General features: G+C 38.1%; 1 long non-coding RNA gene across 1 annotated transcript in view; it reads left to right on the top strand.

Annotated features, from left to right (window-relative positions):
• The window catches only part of LOC140700213 (uncharacterized), a 187,327-nt gene that overhangs the window by 5,811 nt on the left and 163,135 nt on the right, over positions 1–18,381 (top strand). The gene's annotated exons all lie outside the window — the stretch shown is intronic.

Raw genomic sequence — 18,381 nt, forward strand, 5'->3', positions numbered from 1 at the left:
CAACAAGTAATGGCTCACTTACGAATGATGTTTGCAAGGGAGAGCAAAAGAATGGAATATTTACTAGTGCAACATAGAAAGTCCTGTGATACCACCTTTCTGTTTCCTAGTCTAATTTGACTCCTTTAAGAATCTGGCCCAAACAATTAAAGAAGTGTCCTGTCACATAGTAAATATTTATGGATTAATGGTTTAGATGCCTGACTTTATGGCATAGCATATTGTTTCTTATTCCATTTTTGTCAACTTTATTCCCTACCTATTCCTCTGTTAAAGCCTTCTCCTGTCCTCCTCCCGTTTGCCTCATGACTTGCCACCTTTGCTTGGTTTTTTGGTATTGCTTGGGCCTTTCCTCAATAGCTGAGTGATTCCTCAAAAGGTCAGATAGGTAACATTGTTTCTGGGTCAACCAGGCTTTACCTCCTATATGCTGCTGGTAGACGGCCCCCATTCAGTGAATACTAGACACTGGTGAGTGTTGAAGAACTTTTCTGGTGATAGTTGTTGTAATTACAGACTCCAGAGCCATATACAAATTGCATTCGTCATCACTGTAATAAAGATAGACAGGCTTTAAGAAGAATGAGAGAGAGAAGAAAACAGATAGTGAGGATTAGTTTGTGGAGTTCCCAGTTAGTGTGTGTCTTTGCAGCAACCCAGTAGTATCTGGAGTTCTAGATACAGAGTTGAAATACAGATTCTGCACTTGAACTATGCATTTTGAATTACTGCAGACAGAGACCAAGAATGTTCTGCAGTTGGTATAATAATACCCATTCCCACACAGACAAGTGTGGGAGAGGGAACCATATGGAACCTGAGAGGGAATGGCTGTATTTCAGAGAACCAGTGAATCAAGGAAAAGATACAAGTAGGATCAGGATATAGACATGTTTCTTAACCTCAGTAGCTGGCGTCCCCCAGTTGCTTTGTACAAAGCAAGAGCTTGTTTTAGATGATTGTTATTGTCTAATATTATTGTGAATTTATATTGTTCAGTATTATTGTAAATTTGTGTATATTTAATATCTATTGCTGTGTAACAAATTGCCCTAAGATTTGGTTGCTTAAAACAACAAACATTTATGATCTCACAGTTTCTGAGAGTCAGAGATCCCAGAGTGACTTAGCTGGGTGATTCTGGCTCAGGGCCTCTTATCAGATTATGGTCAAAATATCAGCCAGGGATGCATCATCAGAAGACCTGGATAGGCCTGGAAGATCTGCTTCCACGAAGGCTCACTCACTTGAGTCTCTGGTTCTTCACTAGCATTGTCCAGAGTCTCAGTTGTTTGCCATTTGGGCATCTCCATAGAGCTGCCTTGGTGGTCTCAAGATATGGTAGCTGGCTTCACCCAGAGTGAGTGGTCCAAGAGACAGAAAGAGAGAGAGGCAGAAAACTCAGCATGGAAGCTGCAGTCTTTTGGGGGGAACATTTTTTTATTGTGGCGAAAAATACGTAACATAGGTTTATCATTTTAACTATTTTAAGTGTATTAATCAGTGACATTAAGTACATTCAGTTGTTGTGCAACCATCACCACTATCCATTTCCAGACTTTTTCATCACCCTAAACAGAAGCTCTATACCCATTAAATAGTAACTTTTCATCCCCTTACTTCCAGCCTCTGGCAATCTCTGTCCTACTTTCTGTCCCTATGAATTTGCCTATCTGAGGTACCTCATACAAGTGGAATCATGTAGTATTTGTCCCTTTGTGTCTGGCCTATTTCATTTAGTACGGTGTTTTCAAGATTCATCATGTTGTAGAATGCATCAGAATTTTCTTACTTTTTATGGATGAAGAATATTCCATTGCATGCATATATGCATATTTCTTATATCAAGAACATTTGAGTTGTTCCCACCTTTACTGCATTTTTTATGATTTAATATGGAAGTGACACACCATCACTTATGCAGTAATCTAGTCACCAGAAGCAAGTCACCAAACTGAGCCCACACTCAAGTGAAGGGAAAAGAGAAGAACATCAAAGAATTTGTGGACATATTTCTAAAAGAATAAAAAATACATAAGTTAATTTTACTAATTGAACATGGTTCTTTGGTCCTTGTTCTTCATTCTCTTGATACTTATATAAAATTCTAAATTTAAGAATCTTTCCAAGGGCTGCACCCAGATTACCCCCAACCAGAACATAGTGCTGAAAATGGGCAAACCAGAAAAATGGCATGCCTTATACATTTTGCCCTAACCAGGTTCACTTTGGGATATGAGATACCAAATAAATGCAGGCCTAATTTCTGTGCTGCTGTAATGAAAGTAGGCCTACCTTGTGTTTCATTTTACTGCATGTGAGTGGGAACCACATAAGTGGCAGTAGTGGCTGCAGCATATGTGTTTAGAGCACATTCAGAGTTATTCCTGTTGGAGTCTGTCTTTGTATATGGTTGAAAGAAGGCTTAGTCTATAATGACAAAAATAACAACAAAAAGAAATGATCCCCCCATCCCCTACTGTTATCCTTTTGTTAATTCTGTAAGTGTTCTTATTTCCTTCTTTTAAGACTGGTAACACAAAGCTGAGTTCTTTTGCCTTTTTAATTTATTACACTACTTCAGCTGTCTATTTTGTGATGAATGTAAGGAATTTGGAAGTAGTTTGCAAAGATGAAGGCAGGGAGGATGAAAAAGCAATTACCTCACGCCGATTACACCAGGAAGTAGTGGAGGTGCCATTCCTGCAGCATTTCTGTCCATTTTTCTTCATTACCACGAGGGTGGCCGCTCTCCTCATTAGCCGACACATTTCTCTTCATTACCAGCTGTGGTGATGGGAGTGATGATGAGTGCTATTTACAGCTGGAATTCTGTGAAAGGCCCAGCAGATGAATAATAATTATTCAAACAGAAATTTGGAGGCCAAAAAAGACAAGTGGTTAAAGTGAGGCTATTGTGTCCTGAAAAGGCAGGGAGGTAATTTATTTTGAAGTGGGGAGCAGGGGTGGGGGTGGTACTTCCTCAGTCAGGGACTGAGCTGCGGTGCTGGGCTAGAACAGCTTATCTGAGGTACTTGGTATGTTCTTGAAGGAACTGACTGGACAACAATGAGTTGTTTAAACCATAAACTAGTGTCTATTCCCATTGAACCCCTGGCTTCGTCTGCCAGGGAGGAATCAGAGCTTTCCTTGAGTCTATGCTCAAAAAATAACTCACCCCAAACCATGACATCCATCCATCCACCCCTATATCCAGCTTTCTATCTATCTGGGGCAGTCTTATTACAGCAATACTTTAAAGTATATATATTAACTATCATCTATCTGTGTATCTACATATGTATTTATATGTGCATGTATATATGTATGTATCCACCTACCTACCTACGTATCTTTATGAGAATTCACCAGAGAAACAGAACCAGCAGGATGTGTGTAGAGAAAGAGAAAAAGAGATTTATTTCAATGAATTGGCTCATCTGATTATGAAGGCTTAAAGAGTCCAAAGTCTAATGGGGTAAGCCAGCGGGCTAGAGGCTCAGGGAAGAGTTGCAGTTCTTGTTCAAAAGCAGGCTGCTGGCTTTTTGTTCAGGGGACATCCATCTTTCTTCTATTAAGGCCTTCAACTGATTGGGTGACCACTACCCAAGTTATGGGGGGTAAGCTGCTTTACTCAAAGTCCACTGATTTAAATGCTCATCTTACTGAAAAAAAAAAACAAAACACCATCACAGAAACATCCAGAATAATGTTTGACCAAATATTTGGGCACCATGGCCCAGCCAAGTTGACACGTGAAAGTAACCATTTATGTATCTATCTATATGTCTATCTATCTGTAAATCTAGACCAACAAGGTACAAAGAATTTGTGACCCACAAATAAAGGTGCTACTTTAAGTTTTTACCTAATGACAAGACTTGAATTGGACTATTAATATTCTTTTGAGGGTGAGGCCAGTAGTTGAAGAGTCCGGCAGCTCTAGGCAGGAATGGAGCCGTTTTCCCTCCAGCCTCCTTCCAGACACCCGAATTGAGGGGAGTAATTGCTCCAAGGGCAGGAGAGGATCTGTGAGTTTGGAAGAGAGGCAGAGTGTAAATATAATTGGGAACTGTGATGAATTGTTTATTGAAGAGCATCTTGCAATTTAATCATCCAATTGCTCCTCTTTGCTTTGACTTTCTCCCTAGCAGTGACCCTCACAGTTATCCCATGAACCTTGCCCAACTCAAAAAGGTGTTGTTGAAACAGGCTGCAGAAGTTCCAACCTAGGCAAGTAGAAACAAGTTGGCTTCTCAGCTGTGGGCTCATGGGCAGGATTGTAGTTAACCCCTACTGGCCTGGAACATTTGGGAAAGAGGCCCTGGGAAAAGATTTCCACTAGCAGGGCATTGCCATTTGCCAGACTCTGATGGTGTACAGCCTGTTAAGAATGATAGAGGCGGTGTTCCAGCACAGCATGCTTTCACTATGAGACAGAGGGATGAAAGGAGTACAATATGAAAACAGCAGGTGAGAATGGATGTATCACACAGGGAAAAGATGTTAAAGGAATACTGAGGTATATTAATTCTCCCCAGGTCCCCTCAAATTCAGTAGCTTCAGTGAAAGCAAAGATAGGTTCTTGAATTAGGCCCAGGCTCCTCACAAGTGCCATAGCACCATCTGCTTAGTAGCAAAAAGCATGGGAGATGGGAAAGACAGACCTGCATGCAAACCAGTGATATTTTTTTTCAGTAACCTTGATTTCCTCAGGGGCCCTCACAAGCTGTCATGTGTGGACAAGATCAGGGGTTTTAATGTCTACTAAGTGATGAGTCTCCAGAGTTAGGCTACTCCTGTGGGCAAGATGGCATTTGCCCAGTGGCTTTTGGGATAATCTGTGCTTTTCTAAGGGCCTGGAATAAGCAACAGAAGCAGCAACTGCTTGGCACCTAGAAAGTCCTTCCTAATGATTTGGGCCTGGAGAGATTTCTCAGATTACTGTCTAGGGGCAAGTTGTCAGACTCTGTCCATGACAGATTGTTCACCATCAAGAAAGGGCATGATCTTGTATCTTCCCACCTATCTTGTAACTTTAATGAAGCAAGGACCAGTGAAAGGTAAATACCCTGTAGGGATGTGAATCAGCTATATCCCTGAGAGATACAGCGCAGGGGTTTCCTGAAATAACTAGCCTCAGTCTTTTGGAATAGGCATTTAATTCATTTTCCTTAGTGTTTGAGCAACTTGGAATTTCCCTAAACCAATCTCCTAAGTCTTCGAGCAGGGAGCATGTTATGACAGTCTCCTCTATCTAGACCCAACCAGCTTGAGTCCATCATGACTTTGCCCTAACCTGGCATCAGATATCCATTTGAAAAATGTGGGTATGCTAATTTTACCAGGCCTCTCCCCACTGTCCCTGGGTAACTTCTTCCAGTCTTATGGATTCAGCTACCACCTCCCATCCATATCCCTCTTCTGGACCCCAAACTCTCTTCTGAGCTTCAGTCTGGACCTCTCAACCTGAATGGAGAATAGACACCTCAACCAGTAAGCCCAAAGCTCACCCCAAACTTGCTCTTCTCTTTTCTCCCCTAGCTCTGTTAGAGGCACCACACTTCACCAGTCGTTGGAATTAGTTGCCCCTTACTTACCCATCTCCACTCACCCTCACACACATTTAATTTATCACCAAGTTGTGCTGATTTTATATTCTGAAGAGTTTTTTTTAATATATCTTTCTAGTCCTACTACTGTTACTGCAATCCAAGCTCTCTTAGAGTCATCCTCATTTGCTTATAACTAGTCCCTCTGCCTTCTGCCTTAACTCATTTTAGACTACATAGAAGCTTGAATAATATATGTAAAATGCTTAAAATCTTTAAAAACTCCCCATCATTTACATAACTAAACACTGGATGAACTACTTATCCAGGCCCTCTTTGACTTCCTTCTCTGGTGTTATCTCCCAGTCACTCCCCCTTTCCCCTTCTCCTCTTGTAATGCCCTTTTCATTCCCCACATGTGTTGTGCTACTTCCAGCTCTGTGCCTCTGCATGAGTTATTTCTTCAATCTGGAACATTCATCCCACCCTTCCTCACAGGCTAATTATGTCTGACTCATCTTTAATACTCAGCTAAAGCATTATCTTCTCCAGGAAGTCTCTTGTGAACTCCCAGAATGGAACAGGGACTGTCCTCTCTAATATTCCCTGTAAGACTCAGTGCGTATGTCTGTTATTATGTCCTATGTCCATTTCTCTCATTGGATTTTTAAGGCCTTTTTTAAAAAAAATCTGTAATTACTTTCAAAGTTCCTAGAATAGAACCATAGTGAGCACTGAAAATTTTGTTTTGCACTGAATTCCTATATCTTTGTATTTTTAGACCCTTATCCATGGATTAAGTTAGATTAATTCTACCAACAAATTTCTTTGATTCACTATGACCTCATAATATCAGAGTTATTGAGCGTGGAACATCCCTGTCTAAAAATCTCTGAGGGTTTTGAATATCTCCACTCTTCAAAGCCACGTATCTTCTCTATAACCCACAAAATCTGCTTCTCCAATACCAATGACCTCCTTGAGGATGACTTTTGGATTGGGTATCTCTCTGAGATGTATGTTTCCATACAACTCACATTGTGGACTTACTCTCCCCAGCTACAATTCTGGGACTTCACAAATAATCACCAAAACATTAAACAAGCCAAAGCAACCTAGCAAAACAACATCTTAGATGAAGTTCGAGACGCAACACAGGCTTTGCTGGAACACAAGGAAATCACTAGAGAATATGTAAAACTTAGGAAAGGGTCGTCCTCTGCCAGGTTGCCTAGTTGGAAATGAGTGCCTGGCATTTCATTGTATCAGTTCAATCTTTTTGTCTACTGCTGGATGCGTCACACTATAGAAGATGTATTTAGAGTTAAGGTCTCAATTCCCATCTACACAAAACTTAGAATATAGTAGTCAAAGCAGGGAATTTAAAGATGTAAATATTCTTATATGCATGATCTGAATACATATAGATCATGTTGTGTTTTGCTTTAAAATTCTTCCTATCTCCTTTGATTCCTTGATTCCATTCAGGATCAAATTCCTTATGACACAATATCCCTGAGAGGCATTATGATACAGAAAATTAAAGTATGTATCCCAGCACCAGACTGGGTTGATAGCCCAGCTCAGACACTTGCTAAATATATAAACTATGCGTGTTTCAGAATAAATACCAAGAGTAAATCCTAGCATAAACTGTGGACTTGGGGTGATAATCATTTGTCAGTATAGGTTCATCAGTTATAACAAATGTACCACTCTGGTGGAGAATGTTGAAAATGGGGGAGGCTGTACATATATGGGGACAGGGAGTGTATGGAAACCCTCTCTACTTCCTGTTCAATTTTTCTGTAAACCTAAAACTGCTCTAAAAAATAAAATCTGTTAATTAAAAAAATATATAAAGCTGGTGATGCAGTCTGATCTCCTTGTGTGATCCTTAGGCAGTCTCTGGTATCAATTTCAGACGAAAAATCCCATGAGGGTTTTCAACAATGACAGGATCATTTGTGTAATATTTATTGAGCACTTACTCTATACTAGACACTTTTCAGAATGCTTCACATGTATGAACTCATCAAATCCTCATGACAGCTCTGTGGGTAGGGACTATTATTGTTCACATTTTATAGGGGAGGACACAAAACCACAGTGTCTAATCATGTTGTTAAGGGTTGTAAAGTTAATAAGAGATAGCACCACCTGCAAACCTTTGCAGTACAACCAAGATTCAACCTCAGAAACGTTCCCCTTCTCACTCTAGCTAATGTGCATGTTTTATTTTTATTTAACATCTGTAATTATCTTTATTTGTTTAGTTGTTGTTTTATGAAAGCAGAAGATGTCTTGTTGATCAGTGTATACCCAGCACCTGGAAGAGCATTGGATTACAGGGGATGTTCAGTAAATATTTTTTGAATGAGTGAATAGAACCTTTTTACTTAACTTGCAATGATCCATTAATCAGCCCTGTCTGGACATAATTATTCAACTAGCTACCAGTTCTGCTTATTTGTCCATGTTATTAACAAGCATATTAATAAAGACTTTACCAAAACTCATTCTTGATACTAACATTCATGTGTACTGTAACTGTGATGTTTTCCTGATATCTATGTGTCATTTTACTTCTCTTCTAGATTCTGAATAATTTTTATTTCCAATAAGCATAATGACCGTGTTGGAATTGGAATGCTGGCAGGCATCTTCTCACCGGGTTGTCAAGTGGTTGAATGTGTCTCTCCTTGTAATATCATACACTAGTAAAACCCCTGCTGCACTTCCGTAATATGACCTTGTGGTGGAACAAAAGGAATCTTGTCCTGCCATATCCCATATCTGAAGTTTTATCTGTTTCCCATCAATAGTTACCATTCGAGCACCAAAGCCTACACCAGTAGTAAGGTGATGAAATCAGGTTCACTTGACAGAACATTTTTTAAGTGAACCCACACTGGTTCCCTGAGGTCTTCTCTTAGCTCCCTGATCTTACCGGTTCTTAATCTGTTGATTCCTCCTCCCTCAAACATTCTTTTTGAAAATCATGGAGTTTGTTCATCACCTCTCTCCTTTTACTTCTCTCATGCTTAACTTCTAGAAAGTCATTTACAGAGTCCTGCACTCACATTTATTTGATCTTTAGTGTGATGGAGGTAGCAAAGTATATGATTGAGCATCAGTGTATGGGCAGTAAGAATGACCTGAAGAGCCTATTAAATTCAAACTTTGACTCCATAGGTCTGAGAGTCCACATTTCTAATACACATCCAGGTAATAACAATGCTGTGGGCCATATGTTAACTCTGAAGTCAGGCTGTTTGGTCTCAAATCCCAGCTCTACCATGGGCAAGCTGTTTAACCTCCTTGGGTCTCAGCTTTTCCACCTGAAAAATGGGGGAAACAACAGCATCTACTTTCTAGGTTTATATGAGGATGAGGTAGGAGATATATATATCAGACACTTAGCAGTACCCTGAATCTGATAACCAGTATTTTCCATGAGTACCACTACCTTGGAATGTGAGATTTATCCAGACTTGAGTTCATATAATTGTTAACATTATTATCATCTGCTCATCTATCTTGGGCTTTAATTCTCCTTTAAACTCAATTTCTATCTCCCATATTTTCCAGTTTACTGCTTTTTGATGATAAAGATGAAAGCACAAAGGAATGGAGAAGTTTAACTTGTTTTTAATCACACATTAACCATGTACCCTCTACCCCAAGTCAGCTTATCCTTTTCATGTTTTTCTTCTTCTTCCAAATAATGCTGTGAAATATTCTATTTAATGTTCCTGGCATTTTGGTAAACCGTACTTTATTCTGACACTAGTCAATGTCAGAAGTCTGTGTAACAGTAATAGCAGAATCATTTTGTATTCATTATTGCTAATAGCTAAGTGATTTATTCACATTTGCTTGTGTGGCCTCAATGAACAAGAGCTTCTCACACTCAGTCTTCTGCTTCCCAGGTGAGGAGGCCAGATAATAACAGGTAAGCTTTCAATAACTTCTGATGTGGGACAGATAAGACAGGTTATGGAGTTTGTTACCAGTTCTCCAAGAACTCACCACCCCTTGTTTAAAGACAATTTAGAAAGTTGAGATATTAATGAATGGGATCATTGTTGGGTGCAAAATGTATCAAGTTTTACAAAGTTGTCGCCAAATTCCAGTTTATTTGAATAAAAACCAACTTAGAATTGTGATATCACTAACACATCTTATAAGTCATGACTATGCTAAGTATTATAAAAGTTGAAGTGATAAATCTGCAATTCTCATGAGGCAGTAATCATTAAATTATGTGATACATTGGAAATCATCCATACCTAGACTAGTGGCTGAGAAGGGGCAGAGTCCAGGGCAAACTATGCTATGTGAACTCTGAATAATAAGGACAACTTGTGCATTTGCATTCAATTTAAGAGATGATAAACTCTTCCCACATATATTATTTTATTTGCTTTTCCCAGTGGAAGATCAGGTAATTCCACAGAAGCATTTCTTTCTTTCTATCACTTATGGAGTGGTAGTCAATAGCTTAGGCGCTTAAATCAGATTACCTGATTGTGTTAATTTACATCCTTCAGAAAACAGATGCCACGATGGGTTTAAACATGCAAAGATTTTCTTAAGGGAAATGCCTGTTTGGAAAAAACAGGAGAGGGAGCTGGGATAGATTAAGCGAGTCATCATCAGTGATGCATGTCTGATCCTAAGTGAAGGAGAAAGGAAAGGAAGATTGGGTGCAAGCATCTTAGACTGCTGTGAAGTCTAAGGGATGTGGCAAGGATCATGAGGAGTTTTTAAGACAAAGTGAGCTGTCGGAGAACCCCATATCACCCAGCAATGGACCTTCATAGCAAGCCTGCAGTAGATTTCAGTGAGCTGCAGCCAGGCACCTTGGTCAGTTCTGTAGTCGGAGATCATAGGTGCCCCATGGTTCAAATTGTAGCTCTTAACCATTAATTACCTGTGTTATTTTAGCAAATTACTCTGCCTTTCTCAAAGCCTCATCTTATTTGTAAAATAGTAATAGTGTTGGTACCTCCTCTGTTGTGTGGATTAAATGAGATAATGAATATATTATTATTTTTCTCTGAGTCTCTTGAGTGCTATGAGGCAACTGCTTCCATAAAATAGAGGATCCAAGCTCATCTTACTGATTAACTTGTGATAGGGCTGAAATTCATAGACATCCTGGGCTAACGAGTTTTCGAATTTCATTCATCAGGAAGCATTTGAAATACTTTACCTTTTGACTTTCAAATATAATTCTCTCTTAAAAAATAAATATATATATTAAGAATAAAGAGACAATACACTGGGAACAAAATGAGCAGAGTCTCAGAAACATGTAAGACTAATACCAGAAGATCTAATATTATGTCCTTAGAGTCCTGGAAGGAGAGGAGAAAGAATATGAGGCTGAAAAAGTGCTCAGATACAATGGCTGAAAACTTCTAAAATTTGACCAAAGACATGACTTATGGATTCAAGAAGCTGAGCCAACCACAAACAAACACAGAAATCTGTGTTGAGATACATCATGGTTGAATTACTGAGTATTAAAGACAAATCAAAAAATCTTGAAAGCAGTAAGTGAGAAACAATACCTTACCTACAGGGGAAAAACAAGTTGAGTAAGGGTGGATTTCTCATCAGAAATCATGACTGAAGGAAGTAGTACAGCATTTTTCATGCACTGAAGGAAAAGAACTGCCACTGCAGAATCCTATCTCCAGTAAAAATATCTTCTAGAAATGAAGGGGAAACCAGGAAATTCTCAGATGAAGAAAAACCAAGAGAATTTATCACCAGCAGAATTTTCCTAAAAGAATGGCTAGAGAAAATTTTCTAAACGGAAAGGAAATGATAAAGATGACCTTGGGATATTAGGAAGGAAGAAAGAAAATGATTAGCAATAATAAGATAAGAGTTTACTTCTTTTGCATTTTCTAAATTATATTTGATGGTTTAAAGCAAAATTTATAACGTCTCATGTGGTTCTAAATATATACTGAGGAAATACTCAAGCTAATTACATTTTAAACAGGTAATAAAGGGCATACAGATTAGAAAGGAAGAATAAAACTTCCCCTATTTCCAGAGGAAATGATTTTCTACAAGGTAAAAAAAAAAAAATTCTGTAATTAATAGGTGAGTTTCTCAAGGTTGCAGGATACAAACAGCATACCCAAAAAATCAGTTGTATTTCTATATGCTAGTAACGAACACATAAACACCCAAATAAAAATATTATGTACAATCAATCAAAATGATGCACGTTAGTGTAAATCTAACAGAACATTATAAGACGTATGTGCCAAAGACTACAAAATGCTTATGAAAGAAATTGAATATCTAATTAAATGGAGAGATATGCCATATTTATGCATGGAGAGATTTGACATAGAAAAGGTGTTAGTTCTCCCCAGATTGATACAAAAATTTAACACAATTCCTATCAAAATCCCAGCAAAAGTTTTATAGATATAGTCACGACTATTTCTAATTTTGTTAATATGAAAAGGTATAGGAGCTAAGATAGATAAACCAACTTTGAAAAAAAGAAGAAGAAAGTGAAAGGAATCATCTACTTTATTTCAAGATGTACCATAAAACTTCAACAATCAAGAATATACGGTACTGGCTGAGAGACATACACATCCATGAAGAAGAATAGAAAAGGAACTGAGAGATAAACCCATGCAAAAAGACCCAGCTAATTTTTTAAAAGGTGCAAAAGCAATTTAATGAAGGAAAAATAGCATTTTCAACAAATAGTGCTAGAGCAATTAGGCATTCTTGGCAAAAACTGAACCTCAACCTAAGTCTTACATCTTAAACAAAAGTTATCTCAAAATGGAGCACAGACTTAAATGTAAAACATAAAATTTTAAAACTTTTAGAAAAACTCTAGGGGAATCTTCAGGATGTAGAGCTAGGTAAAGAATTCTTAGATTTGACATTTAAAGGCAAAATCCAAAAAAGAAAAAAAAAGATTAAATTTAACTAGACTTAATCAAAATTATACCTTTTGCTCTATTAAAAAATACCCTGATTTTGAGGATGAAATGTATTTTCAGGCCACATACTGGCAGAAAATATTTGCAAACCACCTATACAAAGGACTAGTATCCAGAATATATAAAGAACTTTCAAAACTCAATAGAAAGAATGAACAGTCCAATAGAAATGAGCAAATGACATGAAGAGACATTTCACAGGAAAAGTATACAGAAAGCAGTTAAGTACATGAAAAGATGTTCTATATGATTAACCATTAAATGAAGTTAAAACCTCAATGAGATTGTAGTACACACTTACCTCCTTATATGTCATATGTAAACTATTAGCTGAGTATAGGAACCAATGTATGAAAAATTTATAAAATACATAGAATATTATAACAGACAAATGCATGATCCACCCCTGTATTCTATACATTTGCCAAATGCTTTTATGCTCATTATCTTATTTTACTCTCATAACCCTTTGCAGCAGTAATTTAGAACACACATAATCTATATTTTCTAGTTAAATGATTAAAGTATTGAGTTATTGAATGGTTACATGAGTGAATGGATGCATGAATCGATGAATGGTACTATTGATTGAGTGTTTGTGTCCCCTCAAATTTCTACGTTGAAACCTTATCCCCAGTGTGGTGATATTTGGAGGTAAGCCTTTGGGAGATACCTAGTTCATAAGGGTGGAGCCCTCATGAGTGGGACAGGTGCTGTTATAAGAGACCCCAGAGAGCTCCCTTGAAGCTTCCACCATGTGAGGACACATACTGAGAATGGCTATCTATGAACTGCAGAACAGGCTTTCTCTCACAAGATATGGAATCTGTCATCATCTTAATCTTAGACTTCCCAGCCTCTAGAAGTGTGAGAAATAAATGTTGGTTGTTTAAGCCACCCAGTCCATGGTATTCTATTATATACATTCTATTACAGAGGCCTGATGGATGGATGGATGTTTGAAATCAGTGAAGTGTGGAACAATGTATAACATGTTAGGACATAAAACATTTACAAGCATGAAGTTAAAGAGCTTATTTTAACTGAATTCTGGTCACAATACCAATTTAAAGTCACAAGGTCAGGGCAGAAAGCTACAGGAAGCTCAACGAAAATGAGAAAAATTATTCACACCTTGTAAATTGTAAATAAGAACTCCGTAACTCATAGATATCTTTGGGAAGAAGTGCTTAACTTCTTGGGATAAGTGCATAATACAGATGTTTTGTTTAGAACTTTTCCTGTTAACTGCTGCATAATCTGATGGTTTGCAGGGCTGTGTATCTTTGATCTCTCAGAGGTTTAGCTCATCACCCTAGGAAATTAGCTATTTGTTTTCAGCCTGGCAGGAAATGCAATGGCAAGCTTCCTAACAAGGAAAGCATTGAATGCAGCAACATGTGTGCTGGTTCGACATTCACCTGCCTTTGACCCTTGACAGGACTCGACCTCCAGCTTTGGAGCATTCTATTTCCTACCTTTGGATCAGAGGTCACCACAGTTGACCCCTGGCCTCAGTGTGATCTCTGACACTCCCAACTTGGTTATGATTGTTCTGCATAATCTGTAGTACCCCAGGGTCCAGAAATGCTCTTCCACTAGTTTCCACCAGCTGTTACCACCATTGTTCTCTCTCTCCCCTGGTCCTGGCTGACTGAAAGCTATAGCCCCTAATGATGGTGTGGCCCCTCCAGATTGCCTTGTATACTGACTTTGATTGAATGCTAATAATTGTTATTATGAGTGCTCATTTTCTGAAATGCTAACCATGCTACTACATTCAGCATCTCATTTAGCATTCAAAAATCCCATGAGAAAGATACCATTTATCCCTGTCTTTGGAGATCAGGAAACCGAGGCTGAGCAAAACTGAATGTAATTGGTCTAAATTCATACTGCCAGAAAGTGTCAAATTTAGGATCTGTCATTTTTACTCCAAATCCATTTCTCATACTTTCTATATATTAAAGATTCTCCATAGAACATCCCAGTATTGTTCTGGATACTGTATATGTGCATTGTGAAGCAGCTTTGTTTTCGTTTTAAAACATATTCTATTTTTCAACGCATTGGGCAACTCTCATGCAGATTTTAGGTCCTTTCTATCCTACCTCTTATCTAACTAGTTCCATGAAGCTGCCTAGCTTTAGCAAGTGCAAGCTGGCAGTACCTCATCTCAACTCTCTGATATTTATCTTGGGATATTTGCGGGAAGCCATGCCATTCATGCATGCATAATCCAAAAGTACCTGGGAGCTAATGCCCACATATCCATCCTTGACTAGTGTGGGGTGGGAGCCAGTGAGCCGCTTCCCCTTTACATCACACAATGACCAGCTCCCAAGTGCTTCTGCTAAACCTCTTCCAAAGATCCTGTAGCAAGGAGCACCAGTTAACCATAGCAGTAGTCAACTGGAAAAGCCATTTTTGTATCAAGTTCCCTCCTTCCTTGTCTCACTTCCCTTGTCTCTCACTCCTGCTCCCTAGGATCACATTTCTAAAGTAACTACCCACAATTGCAAGATTGACTCGGGACTGATTTTGGAAATACCCAGGCTGACTCTTCCTTTTAGTGACTCTGAATTTGTGAGTCCTTTTTTCAATCTGCAGATTATAGTTTTACATCTCACATGTCGGCATGATTGTGCACAAGAAATAATCAAGTTTATTTGACTACTTAATCAGTTGATTTGGCTTCTATGGTGGGTTTATAATAATGCTGGCAAATACCCGTATGGAAGGTATTACCAACATATTTGTGTGAACTTACACTTGTTTTGCATTCTTAAGGGAACTTTAATTAACTGCTAAGTAAGATGACTCAAGTTGGTTCAGAATTTTCCTGGCTGGCTGTTTACAGTTCTTATGTAAATGGTAACTAAAACCTTCTCTTGATAAAAATCCATTCTAACAAATCTGTAGCTATTCTTTCCTATTCCTGAACTTCCATTCTGCGCCGTCTAAACAGTATCCTTGAAAAGATATGTAATATTTGTACCTGAATGGTTCAAGCCTTGTATTCTCTGTGAAAGCGTACTCCCTAGCCATTTTAGCTCATTTGATCACTAGTTCTACAGCTGATTGAGGTGAGGAGGAAGGTGAACGGTAATGCACATTTTGGGGAAGCTTCCTGATGATTTTGATGCTTACCCACCCCTTACCTTTCTGCTGCCCTCTGCCCCTTCACACCTCACGTGGTCTCACACCTGTGGTGTAGGGCAAGCTCTGATGCAAACAATGCGATGGCACAATAAAATCATTTCTGCAGAACACTATCTTTAGAACCTTTGTGGATACAAAAGTAAAACCAGTTGAGTGAAGTCAGTGGAGGGAAAGTCAAATGCCTTGCTTTCAGTTTGTATATTCTTAAGAGGCCCAGAGTTAAATTGCTTTTTAGGAAATCTCCTTAGCAAGTAAATTTGTATAAAAGTCGATAAGCTTAGGAATCTTCACATTTTTCAGAGAATCAAATATTCCAGGTAATTATGATCTGAGGATCTGGGGAATGGATGGTGGTGGTTTATTCTGAATGTCAAGCAATAAAAAATATGGAAACAGAGATCATATATAGATTATACACCATGGCTGATTCTCTTCTTTAGTTCTCCTTTGCACTGAAAAGCAGTCCTCTAAGCTGTATAAATTAACTAGAGCAGTCAGCACAGAGCTGCATTATTTGACCAAACAGCAAGATTAATCACATAAAAAATAGTACTTGAAAGAAAAGATTCTATTAGCTGCTTTACTGTCTTTTGTGTCTGATACAAAAGCTAACATCAGTGTTCATGTAGGAGTTAAGTCAGTGAATATCGAGCTTCAAGACTGAATTATCCAATGTAAAAAATAAATGATAAAGTGAAAAAATACACACACATATACATGCATGTGCACACACATACAGGGATAGCAAGATGATCATGCGATAGCTGAACTATTTTTTTTTAATCTTAACTAAAAGCATTTAGTAAATATCAGTCTCTTTGTGACACTTTTCAGGATAATACAAGTGTCTCCCTCTTATACTTCACCATAACCTCTGCTATAGCATTTACGACATTTTATTATAGTTTGTTACATATCATCTATCTTCCCAAATAGATTATAAGGACATAGAGGACAGAGGACTGCCCAGTGAGTCCTAGCATGCATGTGGCATGTAGCAGACAACAAGTCCATGTTTTAGGAAGTGAATAAGTGAATGATTCAAAATTATTTGGTAGTTGAATCTGTACTAGTGGTATCCAGACTTTCTTTTTGTTCTGAGGACACACACTGGCTTGTCACTGAGAAGACTTCAGTTTCCAGATGTACCAAGGTTCTCCTTGTAGGTCCTGTGTAAACTGGTAGCTTAATATAGTGGGGAAAAAAAACTATGGAAAATGTCATGAAATACACAGCATACACCATAAAGGACAAGTGCATGGGCCATGCCTGAGCCCTGTATTGAGTATCTATTATTTACCAGATACTTTTATGCCCATTATCTAATTTTAGCCTCACAGTCCTTTGAGCTGGTCATGTCCTCCATTTCAGTGTCAGGAAATGGAGATTCAGAAACCTCAGGTAATTTGTCTCAGGAGAGACAAAGCCCTGCACAGAATCCAGGCTTTCAGAATCTATACTCAGGGCTTGTTTTACTGGTATTTAGCTGCCTTCTTCTTTTAAGAGTATTTGTTTAGACAAATATTCCAAGGGTGGAAAATACTCAAACTAACTGTTTGGAGTTACATTGATTCAACATAAAACAACCTGTTGATGAGCTGAATTATTCACTCTTCACTTGATTATTTTGTCATCTTGTACACACATACATACTCTAGTTAAGAATGAAAAATGTCTTTCATAAGGCTGTTCAGCTCTGCCCCTGGCATGTTCCATTCAGTGCATTGTTGTTATTTTTCTTTTAAATCTTCGGGCTTCTTGTTCCAACTGCAAAATAACTGAAACTCCTTTGTGTTTTCACTCTGTAATTTATTCTTGGAGTTATTCCTCATGTTTTATCTAAAAATTTTTGCTTTTAAAATGCATATATCATGCATGTATAAGTTTTAATGGGGGGGAGGGGAAGGGTCGATATTTTACACCTGAAAAACCTACCTTTAATTTTATAGACATCAATAGACAACTGTGATTTGCTGTATAGAAATTCACCTTATAGGCAACTTTTCAAAAACATACTATTCTGCAAAATGCAGCACCTGTTCAGACTGAGAGAGGTAAAGGAGCCAAGATATAAAAATTCATTTTGTAGCACCATGAATTCTTTGATCAGTTGTCTCTTTTCTCATAGCGAATTTCCCCCATCACTACATTTCTAGGCTCCAAATGGAGAATTATAATTCCAGAAGGTGATGGAATGAGCTGAGCTCCACAGATGCTGAGGCAGCCAGTTTACTATTAGATTTCAAAGATAACATTCCCACACTGATTCCTGAGGAGATTTGTTTTTATTTGGATAACAGAGAACTTGAGATGAATAAAATGATAGCTTTACAAGTGTTATTTAGCACTACTATATAAATAAGTAGCTTACACAGCTAGACATAGTGATAAACAAAGGAGCATGTCAACTGACATTCAAATCTCATTACTGCATTAATGTAGTCTTCCTAGGTATAGGGCGAAATAATTTATATAAATGTGTATAGAGGCACAGAAAAATAAATCACCAAATACAAATTTTCAACAATTTATCATCCAACAATATAATCTTTAACAGTAAATGCTAACGGTAGCTGATTCCTCTTGCAGCGTTTCAGTCATTTCCTTTATTTGAGCAACTAGAGATCTCTAATGACCTCCTCATCTCATCGGACTGTGGTAGGGCTGACCTCATT

Source organism: Vicugna pacos, chromosome 12 (genome assembly GCF_048564905.1).
Source record: "Vicugna pacos chromosome 12, VicPac4, whole genome shotgun sequence".
NCBI classification, from domain to species: domain Eukaryota; kingdom Metazoa; phylum Chordata; class Mammalia; order Artiodactyla; family Camelidae; genus Vicugna; species Vicugna pacos.